General features: G+C 41.4%; 1 protein-coding gene across 1 annotated transcript in view; it reads left to right on the top strand.

The window, feature by feature from the left end:
* The window catches only part of LOC126483933 (frizzled-7), a 141,750-nt gene that overhangs the window by 1,513 nt on the left and 117,275 nt on the right, over window positions 1–22,962 (top strand). The gene's annotated exons all lie outside the window — the stretch shown is intronic.

Raw genomic sequence — 22,962 nt, 5'->3', positions numbered from 1 at the left:
ACTTCCTCGTTAAGAGATGAACTCTTCACATATAATTCTGTGCATAGGATGAAATTGTCAGTTAGTGTTTCCTCATTGCATGCTAAAGAACAATTCGCCTATATGGGTTCTTTTCCGAAAAGCTCACTTTTAACATTCTGATCTATTTTCACGTCGCTTCTGTTGCTGTCTCGTTTATAGCTACTGTACTATGTAGTATTACGGAGGTTTCAAGATATTTGCATAACGGGGGATATTTTCAGTTTAGCATTAGCTTTACTGCTTAGTGTTATTTTTAAAAAGTGAATTTTTACACTGAGCTTACTGGCGTGGTACTTGACACTTGGCGTACGTATGGTTTCATTCGTTTCTGTAAATCGCGTTAGGTTTAGAGCAAGCACACGGACTGATTGCTCCTCCGTATCTTCGTCTATTGTGGTTAGCATGCGTCAAACGTGTGAGATTATAGAGCATGGATAAGTTCAGTCTCTTCCGTGCAGCCTAGTTCCTCCCCTCGATGTTTGGAACTGAATACTGTTTATTATTATGATACGCCAGGAGAAGTGTGTTCAGAACAGTAACTGCGGAAACTGATATTTTTGTTTCGGTACACTGACAGATGCAATTTTCATTGCGTTGTACACTGTATGTACGAAAAGCGAAGCGAAGATTCACTAGAGAAACACTTCAAAGACAGTTTAACCAGATTGTCAGAAAACAGGCTGATATAATGAATATATATATACCTACGAACAACGACCACCTCTTCGTGCTTGGTATGTTGGGGGGATTGAAACTTCCTGTCAGATTAAAACTGTGTGCTGGACTGTGGGGGATTGCAAAAATTATCATAGAAGTTTGCAGGAGGTATTAGGAACTTGTGATCGTCACAGGTAAACTGTCAACAGAAAATTGAAATTAACTGTGCCTTTAGGATCGTTCCATCGACGTTAAAATAATTGTTCAATCACTGAGCTGTTAACAAATGATCATACGTGAAGTGGAAATCGAAGTATGGATACCCGTGTTAAACTGTTGCATTGTTTTTGATATCCCACCATACATTTGGTAATAAAACTGTCGTATTCCGACTCTGAAGAGGAGCTGGGTTAGTTAAAATAAACGGGCTATCAAGTTTCGAGAGAAATGTGAGGGAGAGCATTAATATCCGTGTGGGCAATGATTCGTAACAAAGTATCATATATCTAGCAGTGACAATCAGTGTAGATGTGATGACTACAACGGTCATATGTATTTAATATAGGCTATCGCAGATGGCAGGTAGGCATAAACTCATTCTTAGAATGCTAATAAACAAGTTAGTATGTGCGAGAGCTGTATTGTGAATCGCTTACTTGAATTACAAAGTTACATAGATCGAAAATAAGGAACCTATATTGAGGCCATGGAGTGTATAAACAGACGGAGAGCAGGATTGGCCTCAGGTGTCTTTGATTACCTGTAGATTGCCACGTTACGACGCCAAAAAATCTGAGTTTGCAGGCAGTACTGCTTAGCGAAAGCTGAAGTCACAATATTTTGAAAAATCCAATATTCGGTAACAAAGTAGGTATTGCTGACATAGGGAGCCTGAAGGTAACAGATGGTAACTCGCGCTAAACCATCACTTCCATATAGTGATTGCTGCAGCACAGAAGCACCTATAAATTTATTGGATTTCAGTTGTTCTTATGTGCAAGTAGAGTTAAATGTCAACACGCATTGAAGTGTTGAACGCAAACTTCAGGTATATATTTTTGACTATGTTTGTGGGCACTACCTCTTTCGTAATTATGATTGAGAATTTCACACAGCGCTGGAATAGTTTTCTGTACGTGCAGTAATCCAGAAGCTTATTCTTGGTATACTCAACTATGTCCAAACGATAGCGTTGTAATTACGCATTTTTATTTGATCTGTATGAGCAGCTAACACGTATTGTAAAATCATGTATTTAGCAGTCAGATTTAGTAAATGGTATTGAATGTAGTTAGAATTGCGTTTGTTCCCATGAAACTTTCGAAACACGCAGTTACTTTTGTCATCGCATCATAGCCAACGAATGTAGATGCAAACACTCATAGGACCATGAGCAGTGCATAATAATTTCGGTTCATGAAGTGCTGGAAAATCTATTGTAGTAATTTCCTTACCTTCCCTTATTGGGCTATTTGCGCTATGATCTTGTGTTGCAATTCTCTCAGCTAGTCGTGATTCCCAACGTTTAATAGCAATAGTAACAGAAAAAAACAGGACCAACAGCGGTGGTACTGAAATGCAAATTTTGCCTGTATGTACGCGACGATTAACAAGGGTGAAGACGAACACGGGAATTTTAATTTTTCGTTATTTATTATTGTCCGTTATTAGAATATATAACGGATATTCACCACATGTGGGACGAACAGTAGTAACTAGCATAACGGGTAGCAATGTGTAGGAGAAAAGATGCGCATTCGGGGTACACACAGCTGTTTTTCCTTGTTATATTGTTTCGGTGCTCACTTATAAAGCAAGACTCATAAATTAATCGTTTTGGGGAACAGAAAACTTATTTGGAAACCACTGAGTAATATAAACTTTGCCACGTTCTCGTATCTATCGCTGTAGTGTAAACCAATAAGCATCAATCGATTTCTGCTCAAATGTAACTTAGGTCTCTCCATTCTAGGACTGACAGTGATTACTGTATATATCTTTCGATCTTCATTGTGTCCGCTTGCGACATGTCTGGTAACTAGATGTCTACCTTGTTTACCGCGGAAAAATATACACCACCTTAGAGTTATTGTATGAAGCATAAATGTATGTTGTGGGTTCCATTTTTCATGTGCCGTGAGTACGTCACCATCTGTTTACCTTGTAAGCGCAAAGTGTGCTCATCCACAGGAGCACACTTCACTTGCTTAGTATATCTCAGTATGAAAAAGCATGTGTAGTCTATGTATAAACGATGTAGTTAATATTTTGCCCTAATTTGTTGATGGAGTTTCTGCATCAGTTAGTTTGACACTTACACATATGGTCTTTCCTGTGTCATTCGTGAATGAAGAGGAGAAAATAGGCCGTGTGATATTTTGGAATACTACGACACAGATTGTGTAATCAGTATCGGTGCCCTGCACAGCCGTTCATTCTTCCAGGATTCCCAATTCTGGCCTCTGACTGACTTGTGCTGACTGAATCAGCCAATTAAAACACTAATTAAATGAACACTATAGCGTCGGAAACTCTTTAAGACTGTTCGCAGATGATGCGATTGCGTGTAACAATGTAGTAGCGCCAGAAGACAGTATCGATTTGCAGAATGACCTCCAGAGAATTGATGAATGATGCAGGCTCTGGCAGTTGACTCAGAACGTTAATAACTGTAAGACGTTGCGCATGCATAGGAAAATTACTGTACAACTACACTGTTCATGAGAGACTACTGGAAACAGTATCTGCCGTAAAATATCTGTTACTACCAAGGACTGATGGAAGAGATATAGAAGATCCAGCGAAGAGCGGCATGTTGTCACGGGATCATTTAGTTAGTACGAGAGAGTTACAGAGATGCTTAACAAACTCCAATGGCAGAAGTTAAGAGACAGGCGTTGTGAATCACGGAGAAGTTTACTGTTGAAATTTCGAGGAGAGTCTGACTACATACCACTTCCTCGCACATATATCTCGCAAAATGAGCACAGCTGAAAATTCGAGAAATTAGGTCTAATACAAAGGCATACCGACAATTCACCTTCCCACGCGATTCGGAGTGCAACAGGGTAAGTGGGAATAGTTACTAGTACCAAAGTACCCTCCGCCACACGGCGTTACATGGCTTGTGGAGTATGATGTATATCAGATCGCTTGCGGGTTTTGCATGCTGCGTTCTTTGCAGATCCTATACTCCCAATTTTAGAAATCATTACGCCAACTTAAATTTTCTGTTCGCACTCCCCCAAATCTGAATTTGTATGGTTATTTGTTTCGTAAACTTACCAAATGTTCAAATATGTGTGAAATCTTAAGAGACTTAACTGCTAAGGTCATCAGTCCCTAAGCTCACACACTACTTAACCTAAATTATCCTAAGGACAAAAACACACACACACACACACGAGGGAGGACTCGAACCTCCGCCGGGATCAGCCGCACAGTCTATGACTGCAGCGCCTAAGACCGCTCGACTAATCCCGCGCGGCGTAAACTTACCGCTAGATTATTTTTCGACATTATTTGATTACAGTACTTTAACTCTATGCTATTTTATTCTGCCCCCGTTTCCGCGGCTGAGCCAACACTGATGCCCATTTGAGGCAAGCTGCCAACCCCTGCAAAAGTTAGAATTTCAACTATAAAATACGATGAGATCCAGCTATGAAAGAGCGATATAATATGTGGTTTGACGTCGTCTGTATCTGAATGAATCACTGGCTTTCATGTATTTTCAGAATGAGTGAGTGACTGTCTGGGACTATTCACACCGCCTGCGTTCATCTGTTGTAATCGTGTAATTCATTTGAATATATTTTGTTTTTGTATGTATGCTAGGAGTAATTATAATAATTTTATTCGGGTTAAGAGCTGAATTGAGAGCTTTACCAGCTGCTGCACACATCAGACTTCATATAAATATAGCATTATGTGAAGTCTTGGATTATGACTCTCAGCTAAATATTAGTATAGGCCTATGCAACTAGTCATTTAAAATTCCTCGCTATCACCAGAATGACTCCACTAAAATTAAGTATCACAAGCTATTGATTTTATATCATAAGATTTTGAGGGCAACCTGTGACGGTGCGAAACGGAGATAAAATAGTCTTCAACCATATAAATATTGTGGTCTCAGTTTTCTCCGTTTTCGGACGTACAGCCGAGTTTTGCACAATATTCCGAGGTGGGTTCCGCGTACTCGCCGACTGGATTCCAACCTGGCCATTATTGCATACATAATGAGTGAAGCTGTTAACATTTTTGTTGTGTAATAACATTTATCGGGAACGGTATTAAGATTTACAGTTGCTGCTGCTTGGCATAATGCACTCGTTGTCAACCATGCGGAGCCAAGTGGAACTAAGAATACGAAACGCCAGTTCCAATCACAAACTTTAATAGAATAAAATCATTTTAATAGCTGGGTAAACTACTATTGGTCTTTGAAATTCGTCATACAAAGCCTATTTGTAGTAACATGTAGTCGGTGGTTATAATTGAAATAATTAAAAGTGCAGGCCCAATGTGGGTGTAATTATCGTATGACAGCGAAACTTGGTAGGTAGGCTAGCAGGTTAATGCAAAACCGATTTACGCTGAAGAAAATTAGTTACAATTTTGGACACCAGGTGCAAATCTGGCTCTGTACAGCATCTCGTCGTCGTCTCTCATATTGAGCAAATTGTGTAAGCGGCGGTAAATAATGAAATCAACGTTACGCCTTTCTCGTGACTTTCAAATAAATGTCTCACGAGTACAGGAATATACATAATGGATGTAAGAGTACAGATTGTAGACACACATGGAAATTTGTATGTGGCCCGTGAAGTGCTCTCAAGTAGCCTAAAGTAAGCGGCCGCACGCGATTATTGGGAAATCTGGGTTCGAGTCCCGGTCCGGCAAAAATTAAAAATTTCGTTGTCGTTATTCCAGTATTCAGCTGATGGTAGTCCACATTCGTAACTGAGAATACATGTCATAGATTTACACTTGGTGGCCAAAATTGGAACTAATTTTTTTCCAGTGTAAATCTGTGCCGCATTAACGCATCACGAAATTTACCAAGTGTTGCTGCCATACTATGATTACAGCCCACACTGGAACTCTGTGTGTATCTGCACTTTAGCTGCCCGATATAACAAACAGGTAAATAAACAAACGTAACGATAATTTTACCCAGTAGAAAATATATGAAATTAAAACGTTGATAGTGCGTTCCGGATCTGGATAAGTTCTCGGGCCCGTGTTGTCTTCATATGCAGTACGCTACGAGTTATGGTATCCCTGCACGTTACACTGACACACTCAAGAGTTTCGACTTGTTACTTGTTTCTCGTCATCCTTCGGAGCTCGACAGAGGTTCACCTGCTAATCTAGTACATATGGAAGAAAGGATAAAGCTGAAAGTTTGGGTTAATCATAGGTGTGATAACTGAGACGATATTTTTCTGCTCTTTAGCTGAGTATTCGCTACGGTGGACATTTCTGATAACTTAAAACCGTGTGCTCGGTCCTCTGCGGAGTTTAGATGATCGGATTGAAACACTTGCCAAACTGGAAGAACTCTTGGACTGTCTATGAGGCGTTTACGGAAGGCACAGTTTGTAGTGTACTGCACAGAAAAGGCAGGGATTGAGGATTCCCAGTCCTGATCCGACTCCCAATTCAACCTATTGGTACACTCCGCGAAAAATTGGCAATCTCAGATTAGAAGATCGTTCGAATTCAATGGTCTAGCTGGGACACGACTACAGTGGATATGTAACAGAACAAGATCAGTACATAGTCTGGTTAATGACTCACTTCTTACTATTGATTGTTAGCCATCTTTTATTTATAAATGTAATAGGCAAAGATAAAATATATGCATAACTGTGCACTTCATTTAAATATAACAGTGGGGACTCGGCTGTAAACAACGGTTGTTGGTTGTTTTGAGAAATTGGTCAGTAAAGTTTTAATAAAATTTCATAAATGAGATATTTCAACCACATGCAATAAGTTCTTTTTATTAAGATAAGTCATTGTTGTCAAATATATTAATAGTAAGGACAAAGTCTTAAAATGATGGATTCTACCCAAAATAGTTTTTAAAATTTGTCAATGGGTACAGCACTGTCCATTTGCAAGCTGAGTGCACTTGGCAAGGATTAGCATTTACTTTCCACTCTTCATTTGCCGTACGAATAAATGAAACATTAGTGCGAAACCTCTCAATATCATAAATGTTTGATACTAAGGTTTCAGTTGGCAGTTTCTACAATTACGATGTATAACAGTCTCAAAAATTTGCCGATGGTTCAGCACAGTATAAAACTAATTTTAGCAATCACCTTACTGCAGCAGCTAACAATGCTAAGGATGGCCCTTAACGTTTCTACCGTCACCGTGCCACGTAAATTTACTGAAATATTCTTGATCCTTATCTGAGCTGTAGTTATCCACTTCATCTTCAGATTCGTACAAGTCTTACCTGAAAAGTATTTTCCTGTCGCAAACACCACATCCGTTGTTTTTGGCACTGACCACTCTTTAAACGCGCGTATTCTGATAAAGTTGCCTTTAGCGAGAATCTGAAATTAGAGATAGAGCTGTCATTTCTCATTTTATCGTGGGACTGTCAACTAATATGAATATAGCACATCACTTATCACTCGACGCGCAAGTCGCCGAAGTGGCGTCAAATCGAGATACTTGCACCCGGCGAACGGTCTATCCGACGGAAGGCCCTAGTCACACGACATTTTTTTATCACTCATCACGTTTTATAAGCAATATTTACATATCCCATGGACTGTCCTTTACCACTGTTTATAGCTAAGCTTTTCAAATATGGTACATTTTGTAGCTCATGGGTTAACTGCCTAACAAGACTTACGAATCCAAAGTTCCGAGATTCGATACCCGATCAGTGCTAGCTGTTTGTCACTGATCACTTCCTCCACATTTTATAATGTTTGTTGCACCGTGGAACTACGTGCCCTTAGAACTTACAGGTACCCTATATCTGGCGGAGCAAGCCAGTTCTGAAGTCGTGGGACGGCGAGGTCATACCGCAATGCTTTTTAAAGTAGCGTTGTGTTCAGACCAACGTTCGGGTTAATGACATCTGTACCTTCAACAAGTACGTGAGCCTGGCTTCGTTTCATTCACATTATCTGCGGAGTTGCAGCTCTTACGAGAACGCTAATATACTTGTAAGCGGTCGACCTTCTCTTGCTCCGCCCACGAATGAAGTGACACGTCTTACTTGTATTGAAATTTAATCTCCGATGTGCATGTCACCAAGGTCTTTATTACACTGTCATGATTTTGACAAAAGGTTCCGGGTTCGAGTCCCGGGTCAGAACACAGTTTTAATCTGCTAGGAAGTTAAAACTTTGGCAAACTTTTCTACAAGCTGTGACGACGCTGCAACCTTCATATACTCGAATAAAAGAATTTCATGAAGGTATCCGAAACACCGTTAAGATTTTTCAAGGAACGTTTCTCATAGATTGTATTTGACGGAGCTCTTTTACTCCATAACAAGGGTCTTGTACACGAAGCGTAGAGGAAGGCGGTGGCAGGAAGCAAGCCCGCCGTGTGTGCCGGCGCGGCGGTCACCCCAGGTGTCGGCACGCGTTGTGGGAACTGTGGCAACACTGCGTACCAGCGGGGTGTCTGGCGGGAAGCTCCCGGCATCTTCTGCACAGCTGAGCGCCTCGTCAGCTCCCATGGAAACAGTTGACATGCTGGTGAAGGTCCCCGAAGAAGAAACATATCTGCGCCAACGATATTATTAGTCAAGCATCCCAAGGGTGAAGATCGTGTACCTAGTGCAGGAAAGTTCTCTTACACTGTATACGTAACGAAACCGATTTTATGCACTGGCGCGTGTTCAGTTCAACTCTGAATCTTCTACTGTCAATGTAGCGTTAAGAGTAGAGGAAGGTGAGCGTAATGTAGTGTCGCAACGAAGCAGACACTCTAAACTTTGTTTAAGGCTTGAATCATTGTCTTAAACCCCATCTGGGGTTGTGAGGTGTCCAGCTTCTTACGGTCGTGTCCGGTAAAATTCGTAAAAGTACAGCTTGTCCTACTTTTGTCAGACTTTTAGCGATTACGTGAAGAAAGCACAATTAGTCCCGTTCCATGCTAATGAGGTAGCCACGAGAAGTAATGGCATGCGCCTTGAGGTTATATAGGTGTACCAATCAAAGTCTCTCTCTCTCTCTCTCTCTCTCTCTCTCTCTCTCTCTCTCCCCCCCCCCCCCCCCCCTCTCCCATTATGACGTTACGAAAGAAAATCCCTGACCCGGTCGGAAATCGAACTCGTGCCTCTTTGCTTATCACTCCGCCGCGTCGAGGCGGACAATACTGTTGTTAGGTTTGTGTCCTACGATATCCTTCGTAACGAGCCAAACACACAGTGCAAACCACGTTACGCGCAGAGCGAGCTAGGCAAAGTAGAATGTGCCGATTAGCCGAAGCTAAATCAGGCAGAAGAATTTAGAACGAACATTAATTATGTGTATATAATCGCCAAAAACTACTTAAAATCCCGGGCATGCGAATTAAATCATCCAATTAAAGCACTTTCAGTGGATAACATTAGCTGATGTTCCAGCGTCGGAACACGAAGCAAAAAGTACGCATATTTAGTGTAGAAAAACGCAAAGCTGGATGGCACATTCTGTGATCAGTGGAAAAATTTCACAAAATTCGTGTTACCAGAAAAAGACTACTTTCCTTTTAAAAAGCTTCTGGCACATAAAAAGTGCACAGCTTATTTCAAATTACACTGTTATGAAGAATTTTATCCGTAATTATTGAAATTGGCAGAATATTACTTTGCAATTTCGCTTCATAATACCAACGTCGAGAGGGCGTTCTCTTTCATAAACGCCTAGTTGACACAGGAATGCAATAAACTGCAAACCTATACGGCTACAAAAATGTTTTTGTGTAATTTCAAACTGTCTTGTGAAGAGTTCCACGAAAATATTTTTGAAATAATATTCCGTTCTTAATAAAGTAGCTTTAAATGAGAAATATTACTACGTAACTACAGATTATTGATGTTTCTTTGTAAGTCTAGTTGAATTGACAAAAGTTAGTGAATCTCTCTTCGTTTTCCGTCCCAGAAGAATATATATTTATTTTGTTTAATGAAGAACTTAGAGTTTATGTTGACATTAAGATTACCTTCCTAAGACGACTGCGTACCTAGTTACTGTTATAACTGTCAAGTTAGAAGGCTGTTTGCTGACTTTTTTTATAGTTGAAGCACGTTTAAAGGTGATCTCACAAAAATCGGTTGTAATTGATTATTAATAAACGTAGCTCACCCTATTCCTCCAGAGCGACACAAGCGTGCAAGAATGAGTAGCGGATAAAAAGTAGGATTGTTTGGCTTTCAAATGGACGTCCAACCATGTTCATTTAGGTTTCCTGTTACCTCACTACATTAATTCAGGCAAATGCCGGAGTGGTCCTCCTCTGAGGTCATGGACTCTTCCAATGCTCTTCCTTCTACAGCAGAGATAACAGACCGACTCTGATAAACCTCCCTTCGCACGTACCAATAAGAACGCAGCAGTAATCTGCAAATAGCCATTTGTGCTCATCCTCTTAAATTAAAGTGGGCTAATTCCACAATACAAAAGTGCCTGCAACATCTGTGGCTTACGTTCCGAAGGTGGACCATATTCTGGATCTATAGACCCCTACACCAAACGCGTGATGGTGCGGACTCACCAAGGGAAATTTTATGACAACAAACCCGAATTTAAGATTCATTATTTAATTGTATAAAATGTGACTGTACAGTTTATAGTTTAATAAATTGATGAAACTCAAAAGGCGATACCAGAGACTGTAGTAACTACAGAGAAAGAAGCTTACTCAACATTCGTTATAAAATTTACTCCAGCAACATAAAATCAAAGTCCCCCCACCCCCCCAAAAAAAAAAAATACATATGAGCCACTCTAGGGAAGAGAACAGAATGGATCACGGAAAGCACATCATGCGCAGATGGTCACTTCACACTCTAGATGCTAACTGGAAAAAGGAAATAATTAAAGCTTCAAACACGTCTGGCAGTTACTGTTTTTAAGAAAACTTTCGATGCACCTGGCAGAAGGAAACTTTGGAAAATCTTGGCAGAATGCGCACACCACCACACAACATAAAAACAATTCATAACATTTACAGCCATAATGTGATTGCTGTTAGAACTGGACGACAACTGTCGGAATGGATATACGTTTATCGTCCAAGGAGTTAAGACAAGGATGTTGTCTCCCACTATTTCCGTGTAACATAATTATAAGAGTAAAATCTGTGAATGGAGAAAAAATCCCATGGCAGAATCAAGATAGACAAACCAAGTAATTTTTATAAAATCCGTGTATGATCTACAGAGATCAGTGTGTAACCTGTACAGAACAGCAAAAGTGTACAAGATGGAGACATCCCTCCATGAAACCAAAGTTACGGCCGTCAACCGGAAAGTCCACAAGAGAACCTAAACTTCAGTAAACAGCGCAACTCTCGTGCAAAGCAGAAGCAGCCAGATATCTAGCGCACAATCTCAGTTACATCCAAGAAAACTATATGGAACACAAAATTCAAAAACTTTACGAAAGTAAAAGGATCAATAAACAGCATCTTCAGACCATCTCTTTTTCACTGGCGTGCCAGGCTCAAAACTATACGACACCTTGGCCAAACGTTCCCTTTCATATGGCAGCGAAGTTTGGACACTCCGTAGAGATGACGAACGGAGACTAATGAACGCCGAGGTGCTGTTCATGAGAAGAGCAGTCGGCTACACACTGTAGGACACGGAAAGATCTAGGACATGACATTTATGACATGATGAAGTAAAACCTGTTGCCACCACAGTCCAGAACTTCTTGGAAAGACTATGTACAATAAAAGAAGACCGGTTAGAGGCCCCAAAAAAATCGTCAGATACCAGCCTAGAGGAAGCTAGGACGCAAAGAGACCAGCAAGGAAATGTACTGGACCATTATATATATATATTCAAATGCAATACTTTCCCAAACAATCAGCCTTGAAATAAAATTTTAAATCATCTTATTGACTAATGTGTTCGTGCCTGCACTTCGTACTAATGAAATAACTTCACAGGAAAACGCTTACGGTGGTCCCCCGACCTTGCTATGGCGTCACGAGCCAGCCAGACGTTTTGAGTGTTGAAACATCTTATGCTTCTCCCTCGGTATCTCCCTAAGAAATGAAGTTATCTGCAAATTGGTTGTCCCCAGCTTTATAAGCTCAAGAATCCGCATCTGGCGATAGGAAGTAATAAATAATAATAATAATAAGCGTGGAATATACCAAGGAGACTCATGAAGTCCTTTCTGGTTCTGCCTTGCTCTGAACCCCCTATCAAGCATGCTAAATAATACAAATTATGGATATAATATTACTGGAACATACCCACACAAAATAACACATTTGCTATACATGAATGATCTAAAACTACTGGCAGCAACAAATCAACAACTCAACCAATTACTAAAGATAACAGAAGTATTCAGCAATGATATATTGGCTTTTGGAACAGACAAATGTAAGAAAATTAGCATAGTCAAGGGAAAACACACCAAACAAGAAGATTACATATTGGATAACCACAGCGACTGCATAGAAGCGATGGAAAAACAGATGCCTATAAATATCTAGGATACAGACAAAAAATAGGAATAGATAATACAAATATTAAAGAAGAACTAAAAGAAAAATATAGACAAAGACTAACAAAAATACTGAAAACAGAATTGACAGCAAGAAACAAGACAAAAGCTATAAATACTTATGCTATACCAATATTGACCTACTCATTTGGAGTAGTGAAATGGAGTAACACAGACCTAGAAGCACTCAATACACTTACACGATCACAATGCCACAAATATAGAATACATCACATACATTCAGCAACAGAAAGATTCACATTAAGCAGAAAGGAAGGAGGAAGGGGATTTATCGACATAAAAAAACCTACATTATGGCCAGGTAGACAATTTAAGAAAATTCTTTATAGAACGAGCAGAAACTAGCAAAATACACAAAGCAAACACTCATATAAATACATCGGCTACACCACTACAATTTCATAACCACCTCTACAACACTTTAGATCACATAACATCAGCAGATACGAAGAAAGTAAATTGGAAAAAGAAAACACTACATGGCAAGCACCCGTATCATCTAACACAGCCACACACAGATAAAGACGCATCCAATACATGGCTAAGAAAAGGCAATATATACAGCGAGACGGAAGGATTCACGATTGCAATACAGGATCAAACAATAAACACCAGATATTACAGCAAGCATATTATTAAAGATCCAAATACCACAACAGATAAATGCAGACCTTGCAAACAACAAATAGAAATAGATCACATCACAAGTGGATGTACAATACTAGCAAATACAGAATACACCAGAAGACATGACAATGTAGCAAAAATAATACATCAACAACTTGCCATACAACATAAACTAATAAAACAGCATGTTCCCACATACAAGTATGCACCACAAAATGTACTGGAGAATGATGAATACAAATTATACTGGAACAGAACCATTATAACAGATAAAACAACACGACATAACAAACCTGACATCATACTCACCAATAAAAAGAAGAAATTAACACAACTAATCGAAATATCTATATCCAATACACCTAATATACAGAAGATAACACGAGAAAAAATTGAAAAATACATCCAACTGGCTGGGGAAGTCAAGGACATTTGGCATCAGGATAAAGTTGACATCATACCGATTATACTATCAACTGTAGGAGTCATACCACACAATATCCACCAGTACATCAACGCAATGCAGCTACATCCAAACGTATATATACAACTGCAGAAATCTGTAATTATTGATACATGTTCAATTACCCGAAAGTTCCTAAATGCAGTGTAACATATACCGTACAGTTAAAAGGAAGTCACGCTTGATCAAGGTCCGCGTCACTTTCCATTTGTAACCAGACATAACGTCTGAGAAAGGAAAGAAATAATAACAATAGTAATGGATCTTGGCTTGGTTGAAATGAGGTATTGAAAAACTGATTTTCTACTAAATCTGACTCATTTCAACTTGCCAAAATTTCGTTAAGCGTTCCTTTAAAAGCTTTAGGATTGAAGTGGGAAGCTTGTGACCGCGGACCCCATTGGGAATTCGACGCGAGGGAGCGCGGGGTGTAGACACATTAAGTCCTATAAGCAGTCCACTGAAAAATTCTGCCTAAGAACCATATACGAAATAATTACGTCTACCACGCGTATGATTATATGAGGCACCGCATCATAGTATTAAAATAAAGAAACACATTTGTGTTGTGAGTCCCTAGGTTGCCGCAGCTTACATAAGCCTGCGCGTAAACTCGGCCCTAGTCTTAAGAGTCATCTCGAAAGCACTGATTGCATGCAATACTGTGTGACGAAGAGACCCTTTGATTTTGGCAGCATGCAGCGACGCTACTGTAGCCACTTCCTTGGGTACGAAACGTCTCCCGCCATTGTGTTGCGTCGTCCACTGCACTCCCGACTCGCTTCATAGCATCATAGCGTCTGGCAGTGTGGGACTGCGTCCAATAAGGGGGCGGTGTAATGTTGGCAAAATAAGCCATCGTGCTTGAACGTGGTCTTTGTGTATGAGGTCTCTTGCAGTCAGTAAGGCGTACTGATACGTGTCGGATAGCTGATAGCTGGTACAGAGCGAGCCATTAAGCACGTGGCTTCCCAACAGCCAGTTACCCAAAGAGTAGCGGCAGAGGCCAGTCTGCTCATTGCTCGCCTGTGCTCAGAAAAGACTTTGCTGTTACATTGCTTTACCCTTTCTACAAGTTTCATTATAGTTCGTATCATTTGCAATTGTTCATTGTTAAGGGGTATACGAAAGCTGACAAACTGGTGACATTACATACTGTCTGTAGCTCGCGTCTAGAGATGGTTTTCATTTGGAGATACTTCTATGACAGGACATGTGTCTATTATCATAGTTCCGTTCTTCGATTGACGAATTTTGGCAGTATGCGGCTTGTACTTTCTGGATAATTGCTTGTAATCATTAACACCCAGGTTAAGTTTTTTTACTTTTCTGCAACAGTCGCGGTAATGTAGTATAATACGGTGTCGCATGGCTCTTTTTATGCGATATTATTGCCTTGCGTTGCTTTCCCAGCCTGATACTGTAGCAGTTAAGAGACAATTTCAAAGGCTGGTCTATTTTCTTCTGCCGAGGGCAGTATTTTTCTAGGGATTCATACTCGGTTTGCAAAATTTGCAAAGATAATTCTTGTTGATAAGACTGTGAGGATCGATGAGCTTCAGAAAGCTCGAGAGAATTCCATTACTTTGCAAACCGTTCTCACAGAATGTGTGGACGGTATCAATGAGTGTATGGAAAAATAACTTATCATAAACATAAAAGTTAAAACCAGAATAAAGTTCTTCAGGGAGGTTTTCTGTGGTTTGGCTCGCTGCTTTTCGGATAGCCATCGTTATTTCCGTGTCTGTTTGACGTCTTCCGACGACCATATTAGTAAGGTGTGAAACGTTCCAAATCTGATGTATGGACGATCGAAAATCCAAATGGAAATATGGTCATAATCATCAGTGTTGTTGCTCTTCCTTCCCAAGCTTCAACAGAATATGCTATTCCAAGTGACGAGTGATGATATTCGATCCAAGCCTCGTAATTTTTTTGAAAGTAAGCTTAGCGGTACCTTATCTTTCCGCTCCTACTGGAGAACGATAAGATAAGAAGTTGTAGAAGATAAGAATATAACGTGTAACCTCTCCGATGTGATACTACTAAGCACATTAGAGAACACTTTGGCTGCATGTTGTTGCTCAGGTTGCAGCCAGGACTTAGTAATTATTCTAAGTGTGGGATTGCTGGAGTTCTGGTGTCTAAACCCCATAACGTCCTGTGCCTTTCGGCCGTCAGCATCCTGAGAATGATATGTGGAATAGTCTTCCCTAACACGTTAAGGGAACAGTATAGCTGAAACGTCATTACGAACCTACCCCGTAAATGGTGCACACATGTTGGGTTGGGTTGTTTTGGGGGAGGAGACCAGACAGCGTGGTCATCGGTCCCATCGGATTAGGGAAGGACGGCGAAGGAAGGAAGTCGGCCGTGCCTTTTCAAAGGAACCATCCCAGCATTTGCCTTGAAGGATTTAGGGAAATCACAGAAGACCTAAATCAGGATGGCCGGACGCGGGATTGAACCGTCGTCCTCCCGAATGCGAGTCCAGTGCGCTAACCATTGCGCCTCCTCGCTCAGTGACACACACGTTTTGCTTTCATTTGTGAGGCGGTGGGGATCGAAATAAGTCCTGGTGTGTTACGTATTAGGGTAACAGTAGTGCATGCAAAGTTACCCCTAAACGTATTCGTCGTCGTAGGTTTTCCGTCGCAAATGTTGGAGACGAAAATGGAAAAGGAAAAGCTCTTCGTTGTCATAATACGTAGGTTGGAACTTAAATAGTGGCAACACTGCTGTGGAGACACTATGCAATGGAATCTACTATTGTCGCTGATAACACACGTTGTTGACATATTTGCCTTACCCTCCGAGCAAATGGACTCGCCCGTCCCACGTCACCGGCGTGCGCACAATCGAGGGAAATACAGTCACTTGTGAGCGAGCGGTCTAACGTAACGGTGCCACTATGTTTTCGAAACAGGAACAAAGGAGTTGGCTCAAGATCGAATGTGCCAGAGGTCGTACAGTACGACAGTGTCATCAAGGTCTTCAAGAAGGATGCGGGGAATCGACATTGTCGTATAGAACAGTGGCACGTTGAGTAAAAGCCTTCAACGAAGGTCAGCAAACTGTAGCAGACATGCATCGGGCAGGTCGTCCTAGCGTCTCTGAAGAAGTGCATGCTGTTGCCGCGTTAGTGGACAGTGACCGACGCCATACGATTCGTGAGGTCGCCCACGAAACCGGATTAACGTATACGACTGTGCTTGGCATCCTGAAGGAACGCCTGGGTATGCGAAAAATTGCATCACGATGGGTTCCGCAAGACTTGACGCATATGCGGAAATGGATGCGTTACGACAGTGCTCAGACGCACGTGGAGCGCTATGGGCGCGAAGGAGAGGCTTTCTTACGACGTATCGTCACACTGGATAGGACATGGGCCACATCGTACGAGCCAAAACTGAAACGCCAATCCAACGAATGGCGTCATTATGGGTCGCCGCGAAAGTCGAAAGTGCGTCAGAGCCCCAGTATGATTAAAGGTATGGTGATTCTCGTGTACGACTATGATTGTGTTATGCTAACGCACTACGTTCCTCCACGATAGACGCTCAGTGCTCGGTATTACTGTTCGTTTTTGGAGCATCACCTGCGACCAGCTTTGCGAAAAGAAGCGGCGACGTTTCTGCGAACTGCACCCATCATTTTGCACGACAATGCTCAGGCGCATACAGCGCAAGCTGTGGCTGATCTGTTGGGTCGATGGGATTGGGAAGTACCTCTACCATTCACCATACTCCCCGGACTCAAGTCCTTGTGACTTTGATTTGATTCCGAAGATGAAGGAAACACTTCGTGGCCTTCGCTTCAGAACTGTTCCAGAGATTCGACAGGCAGTAGACCGCTCCAGAAGCACCACCAACAGAACAGGCTGGGCTGACGGTATAGTACGCCTACCACATCGCTGGCAACGGGTTCTACACAACGCTGGTGTCTACTTTGAAGGACAGTAACAGGTGCAAACATGTAACTCTTTTGTATCGGTTGTGAATAAATACATGCCACTATTCAAGCTGCAACTCTCATAGTACAGGTAAACACGACTCACTGATTAGGCCTTAAGGTGTTTTTCGACTGCCCGTTTGTTGCCCACAACGCAGGATGCTGCTTCGACTACTGCTGCTCATTTCGCATCACAGGGCTGACTGTTCCCCTTACGAACATTAAAATTGTCGCGATTTCGTACCCATAGAACAGCCTTCTTAATCTCCGCGCATATTCTCTGCCGCGCGCGGCTACACACACACACACACACACACACACACACACACACACACACACACACACACGAGAGAGAGAAACTGTAGTTTTAAAACCGACACCAATGCCAAATGCAGGACTCGAATCCTCGACATCCGCTTTACGAGAGACAAACGTTGTGTGGTGCAGTACAACTGTTTAGTACAGTCGCTCATGAGTTTGATTGTCATGTATGACTTCTCTGGAGTTAATACATAATTTTGTTATAAAAAGTGTGTGTGTGTGTGTGTGTGTGTGTGTGTGTGTGTGTGTGTGTGTGTGTGTTTTCTACATCTCCTCCTAAACCACTGGACCAGTTTCAACCAAACTTCATCGGGATACAGGGAAACGACATGACCGACAAAGCAGCCAAGGAAGCGTGTCGGGATGGTGTTGCCCGTCAATATCCCATCCCGTTGCACGTCGTCATCTCATTTTCCGATAGACGCATCATGCGTCAGGGGGAGTCTGAATGGTTAGAGGTGACAGAAAACAAACTGCGACCGCTCAAATCGATCATACAGGCATGGCGGACTTCATGTCAGCCTTACCGCTGAAAGGAGGTTCTGCTTACCGGGCTACGCCCCTTTCAACACGTGGCTTCCTCCCCTGGCGGAAGGATCCACCACTCTTGTGAAGTTTGCGGTGTGCCACTTTCAGTTCAGCAAATTTTGGCGACTTGTGTCCTATACACTGATATTAGGGCACCCTCAGTCTCTGTGGAGATTTGTCCACCATCCTCGCCGGTACTGGTTCCAGTGTTACAAGAGTGGTGAAATTTTGTGAATTGTCAGGCCTCATCCGTAAATTGATGGGGAAGGGAGACAGATTTTATTGCATTATAAACTGCTCCGCATGTGGGGCCAACTTCGTCCCCACCCGTGACATTGGCATGCTGACTTTTCGTCAGGGCGCTGACGACCATTATGTTCAGGGCTCCTCACCTCAAATCGTCATTATCAACATCAACAATAACAACAACAACCAAACTTGGTACATATGCACCTTATAATCAGGCGACTATCACTGTGGAATTAAGGACCACCAATGTATCAAAATGGGTCGGAGTGAAAAAGAAGCGTATCCTGCGACGTGTGAATTCCTAAGCTTTATTTGTCCAGTAATTGAGACGAGAACACTTAGCGACTAGCAACAAAACTTACACTCAATTTCAAACCCTTACGAAATTACTTTCTCTCTGACAACCCCTACGAAATGATGAAAGGAAAAATGTTTACCGCTTACTACTTTTCAGCTGTTAATTCTGTAAAAGTATAGCATGAGACATGACGTAATTTATTATTTCTTTACTACTAACTGTATTCGCAGCACATTTTACAGACAGTGTACACATATACTGCTGAGTGTAAGAGCAAAATGTCATAACGACACACACATCAGCAGATATGACGTCATAAACAGTGAGATGCGGAAAAACTGCCGCATCCTGCATGACATTTAAATTTATTACTTCGTTGGTATTAACCCTATTCGCAACACATTTTGCAGGCAATATCCACCTATGCCGCTGAATACACCTACAAAGTTATATCATTTGACGACACACGGTTCAGGAGATATGACGTCATTAACATTAAGCACGGGGCTAGAGCCTGCGTGGTACGGGCGTGGACGCAGAGCTATAAATAAATACCTGAGCAACGCCGGGTTTTTTCCAGTTAGTATGAATATAAGTGCCTCATTACAGTTAACGTGCTGCTTTTACCTTCTGCTGTGTTTCTGGTCATTTCAATCAAAACATTGGATTTATTGCAAACTGCAGTTTTTATGTGTGCAATATCTACAAGGAGCAGATTTCTGTGGAGGCTGACCCTTTTGGAAAGAGTTGATGAGAGAGCTCTCGACACTTAACAAATCGCACCAGCGAGTAACTGGTCATCAAGCGTAAAAGCCGTACGCAGTAGATCACTGAATGTAAATTGGTCGAACGCCAACGAGAATCTTGCTTTAAAGTGTAATCTGAACTGAGAGAGATGCGTTACCAGGTAAGGGCGTTCCACATGTTAGGATCTGCGTAAGATCCTCCGTGCGCCCTGTACACACACGCACACACAAATCATTTGTATTTTATCGCAGAAGTGTAGGATTATAGTTATTCTTCGACAGTAGGACGTCAAAGAAATGGCTGGAGCAACGAAATAGTTGCAGAAAATAAGATGCCCCGAGTTACAGCTGTGGAACGATTCAACGGACGAAGAAATACTCGGCATTCGAGGCTGATCAAAGGGATCTCACACGACAGGCAAAGTGGTTAAGGAACATCTTGTCGACAAAGATTCGGTGGACCACTCTGCCTGTCATCTTTGCCTCTTACATCCCAAAGGCTTTCCTTTAACACTCGCAGACCAAAGGCAGCAGATATTTAAATTCACTACCAAGAACGTTCTAAAAATAAGTTTGACGGGGAAAGGATGATGACAGTACGACTGGCTCGGTTCTTTTCGAGGAGAAGAACCATGACTAACTACTGTGCAGTAAGCAGTAGCGTCATTTAGTCTCGTCAACCTGGGATACAGTGTATTGGAAAATGAAGGGAATAAATGCTTTCCTGAGAAGTTTGCGCAGAATGGGGAAAGCGAAGCTTTGCCATGTGATGATTGCAAAGGAGTTAAAACTTATTGTACTCCTAGGTCGATTGTCGACATCACCCTCAATCAATCAAAGTACATGAATTACACCTAAAAATTTTCAGAATCTCATTATTTTGTCTTCAACAACTAAAATAACTTACAAACAATCCTGTTAGAAGAACATCCGCAAATGAGCATTATACCAGAAGTTGAAAATGGCGCTTCAGTTGTAAATTTCGCCTGTCATTACACGAACGGTTTCGGGGCTCTTATAAGCCCATCTTCAGGTGTCGAAACTGTGCTGTGGTACTCGAGCGCCGCAATGGAACGTGTACTACGCGCGGTGTGTTACGTATGAGCACAGAACAAGGAGTCTGCGCTCATAGGTAGCACACACCGCACCTAGTACACGTCCACTGCGGCGCTCGGGGACCACAGCACAGTTTCGACACCTGAAGATGGACTGTTATAAGCCCACCAGTCGTGTAATAATAGACGAAATTGACAACTGAAGCAATATTTTGAACCCCTGGTAAAATCACTTAAGCGACATGTCTAACAGATTTAAAAAATCCCTTTTATTGTGTTGAACTGTACTCAAACGTGATTCGCGGCTAAATTTCGGTCTGCTTGATTTAGAGACTCAAGAGTTTAGCCCATTTTCCATCGTAGAAAATATATAATTTTTTTTAAAATCATTTCGAAGCTCTTATCGTATCTTTCGCCTCTCACGCTACGTTTAAGTATATGACAAGTTGTAACATCGTTCGTATCCCGTGTTAAACTGCAGAACCGACAGCAAGTTGATAGTCGAGATGCTGCATCTTCTTTGCCATAGTTCGTCGCCACTCGGGAGCTGTAGATTTCTGTAATCGCATTTCCCTATTTCTGTGATTGCAGTAAACAGTTCTAAACAATGCAAATAAATTACCCAAAGGAATGCATAGTAGCGCTGATATATGCAAAAAGTATTGGGTATTTATTAACTTTTGCGTTTGTGACACAGAAGGCGCGCAAACCGAGGTAAATGTGAAAGTTTATCGGCCCCACGAGGTTCACAGCTCAACGACCCTCGTCTCGTTCACTTTGTAGTACCTTATTAAGTTTGTTCTCAAGTCTGTGAAAATTAAATGCTGTGTTGCCCTTTGAATAACATCCGGCAAGTGTCTTAATGAACGGCCTAGTCTGAAGCGTGAAGCAATTATCAAGTGCGCAGTTATTATCTCCGAAGGCCCGTGTGGCAGCACAGCATTCGACTCTTGCATTCCGAAATAAAAAATAAAAAAAATGTTTGAAATTGTATCGATATACCCCATGGGAGCTAAGAAGGGTTCTTTCTTTTGTCAGGATGCTGATTGACAATGGGAAGTGGCTTCTTTATGATACTCCACGGTGTCGTCATTGTTTGAGACCAGACGGTCCCCCTCCCACAGAACTAAACTTATCGACGCTTTAATGTCTTCAGTATCTCACTACTGCTGGAATGGAGTCACATGATCAGTTGAATCCGTCATTCGCAGCAGTTGAAACATGTGCGTAAAAAGTCGATTAGTGTGTAGTCGGAGCTTGCCAGCCACAAAGTGTCTCTCTACGTCGAAGCTAAATCCCAAATTATTGATGTCAACTGAGACTCCAAGTCGATAGGAATTTGCTCATTCGTGAACCACTTAACCCTTTATAGGGCGCAGCAGTTTTTTCCTTCCAAGCAGTAAACACGAAAATTACTAAGTTTCTATTCACACATGGAAACAGCAAAATATGGCTTTTTACACTGACAAACAAAAATTGATTTTTTACGAACGTTTTTGCTTGGCAAAAAATCAACCACAATCCATTTAAGGTCACATACATTACCTGAATGTTTCGTGGTTGATTTTTTGACCTCAATCTTTAGGCTCATATTTAACTCATATATTAATAAAAAGTCATCTCTTGAGGCAGGTAAACAATTTTATTCTGGGTTTGACATTAAAACAAATACTTTGAACAAAATTCATATTTTCAAAACAATTTTAGTATTGAAAATAAAAATTGTACTTTTCTAACTAAATTGTGTAAGCATATCTATCTTTCAAAACTATTTTGATAACCAAGGAAAGTGCATTCAATAACACTCAATCATTTTATACCGTGAAATGGTGCAAAGCATTGCTTGCAGGAACTACAGTTAAGAGAACCTCTTTTCTGTTTTGTTCGGTTTACTGCACATTGTGCATCTCCTTGAAGTACCTTTCACAGGCATGTCTGCTGCAGTAGTAGGAGACAAGCAGGCCTTGGAAGTGAAGTGTGATTTACTCTTACTAATACGGACTTTTGCGTGTGGTATAGTTGCTGTCCTTGATTTGGAACAAAACCTACATATTAGATCATTTGCCAGTACGCACCAGAATGTTAAATCTGTTTGCTGTGCATGGCTAGTTTGCTAGTTTCTTTGTACATAACAAGGCATTCACTATTGCTGCATCTATAAAGTAATAAAAAAATTTCATCCAGTCACACCTAGACTTCCATACTACGTTGTAGGATGCATTATGCTGGTCAAATCTATCTGCACCACCCATATAGTGGTTGTAATCAGCAATGGCTTGAGGGCAAGGGATCATTTGCTTCCTTCCCTTCGTGT

The sequence above is a fragment of the Schistocerca serialis genome, chromosome 6, assembly GCF_023864345.2.
Source record: "Schistocerca serialis cubense isolate TAMUIC-IGC-003099 chromosome 6, iqSchSeri2.2, whole genome shotgun sequence".
Lineage (NCBI taxonomy): Eukaryota > Metazoa > Arthropoda > Insecta > Orthoptera > Acrididae > Schistocerca > Schistocerca serialis.
Note: the sequence above shows the minus strand (reverse complement) of the source record. Positions and strands in the feature narration are given on the sequence as shown.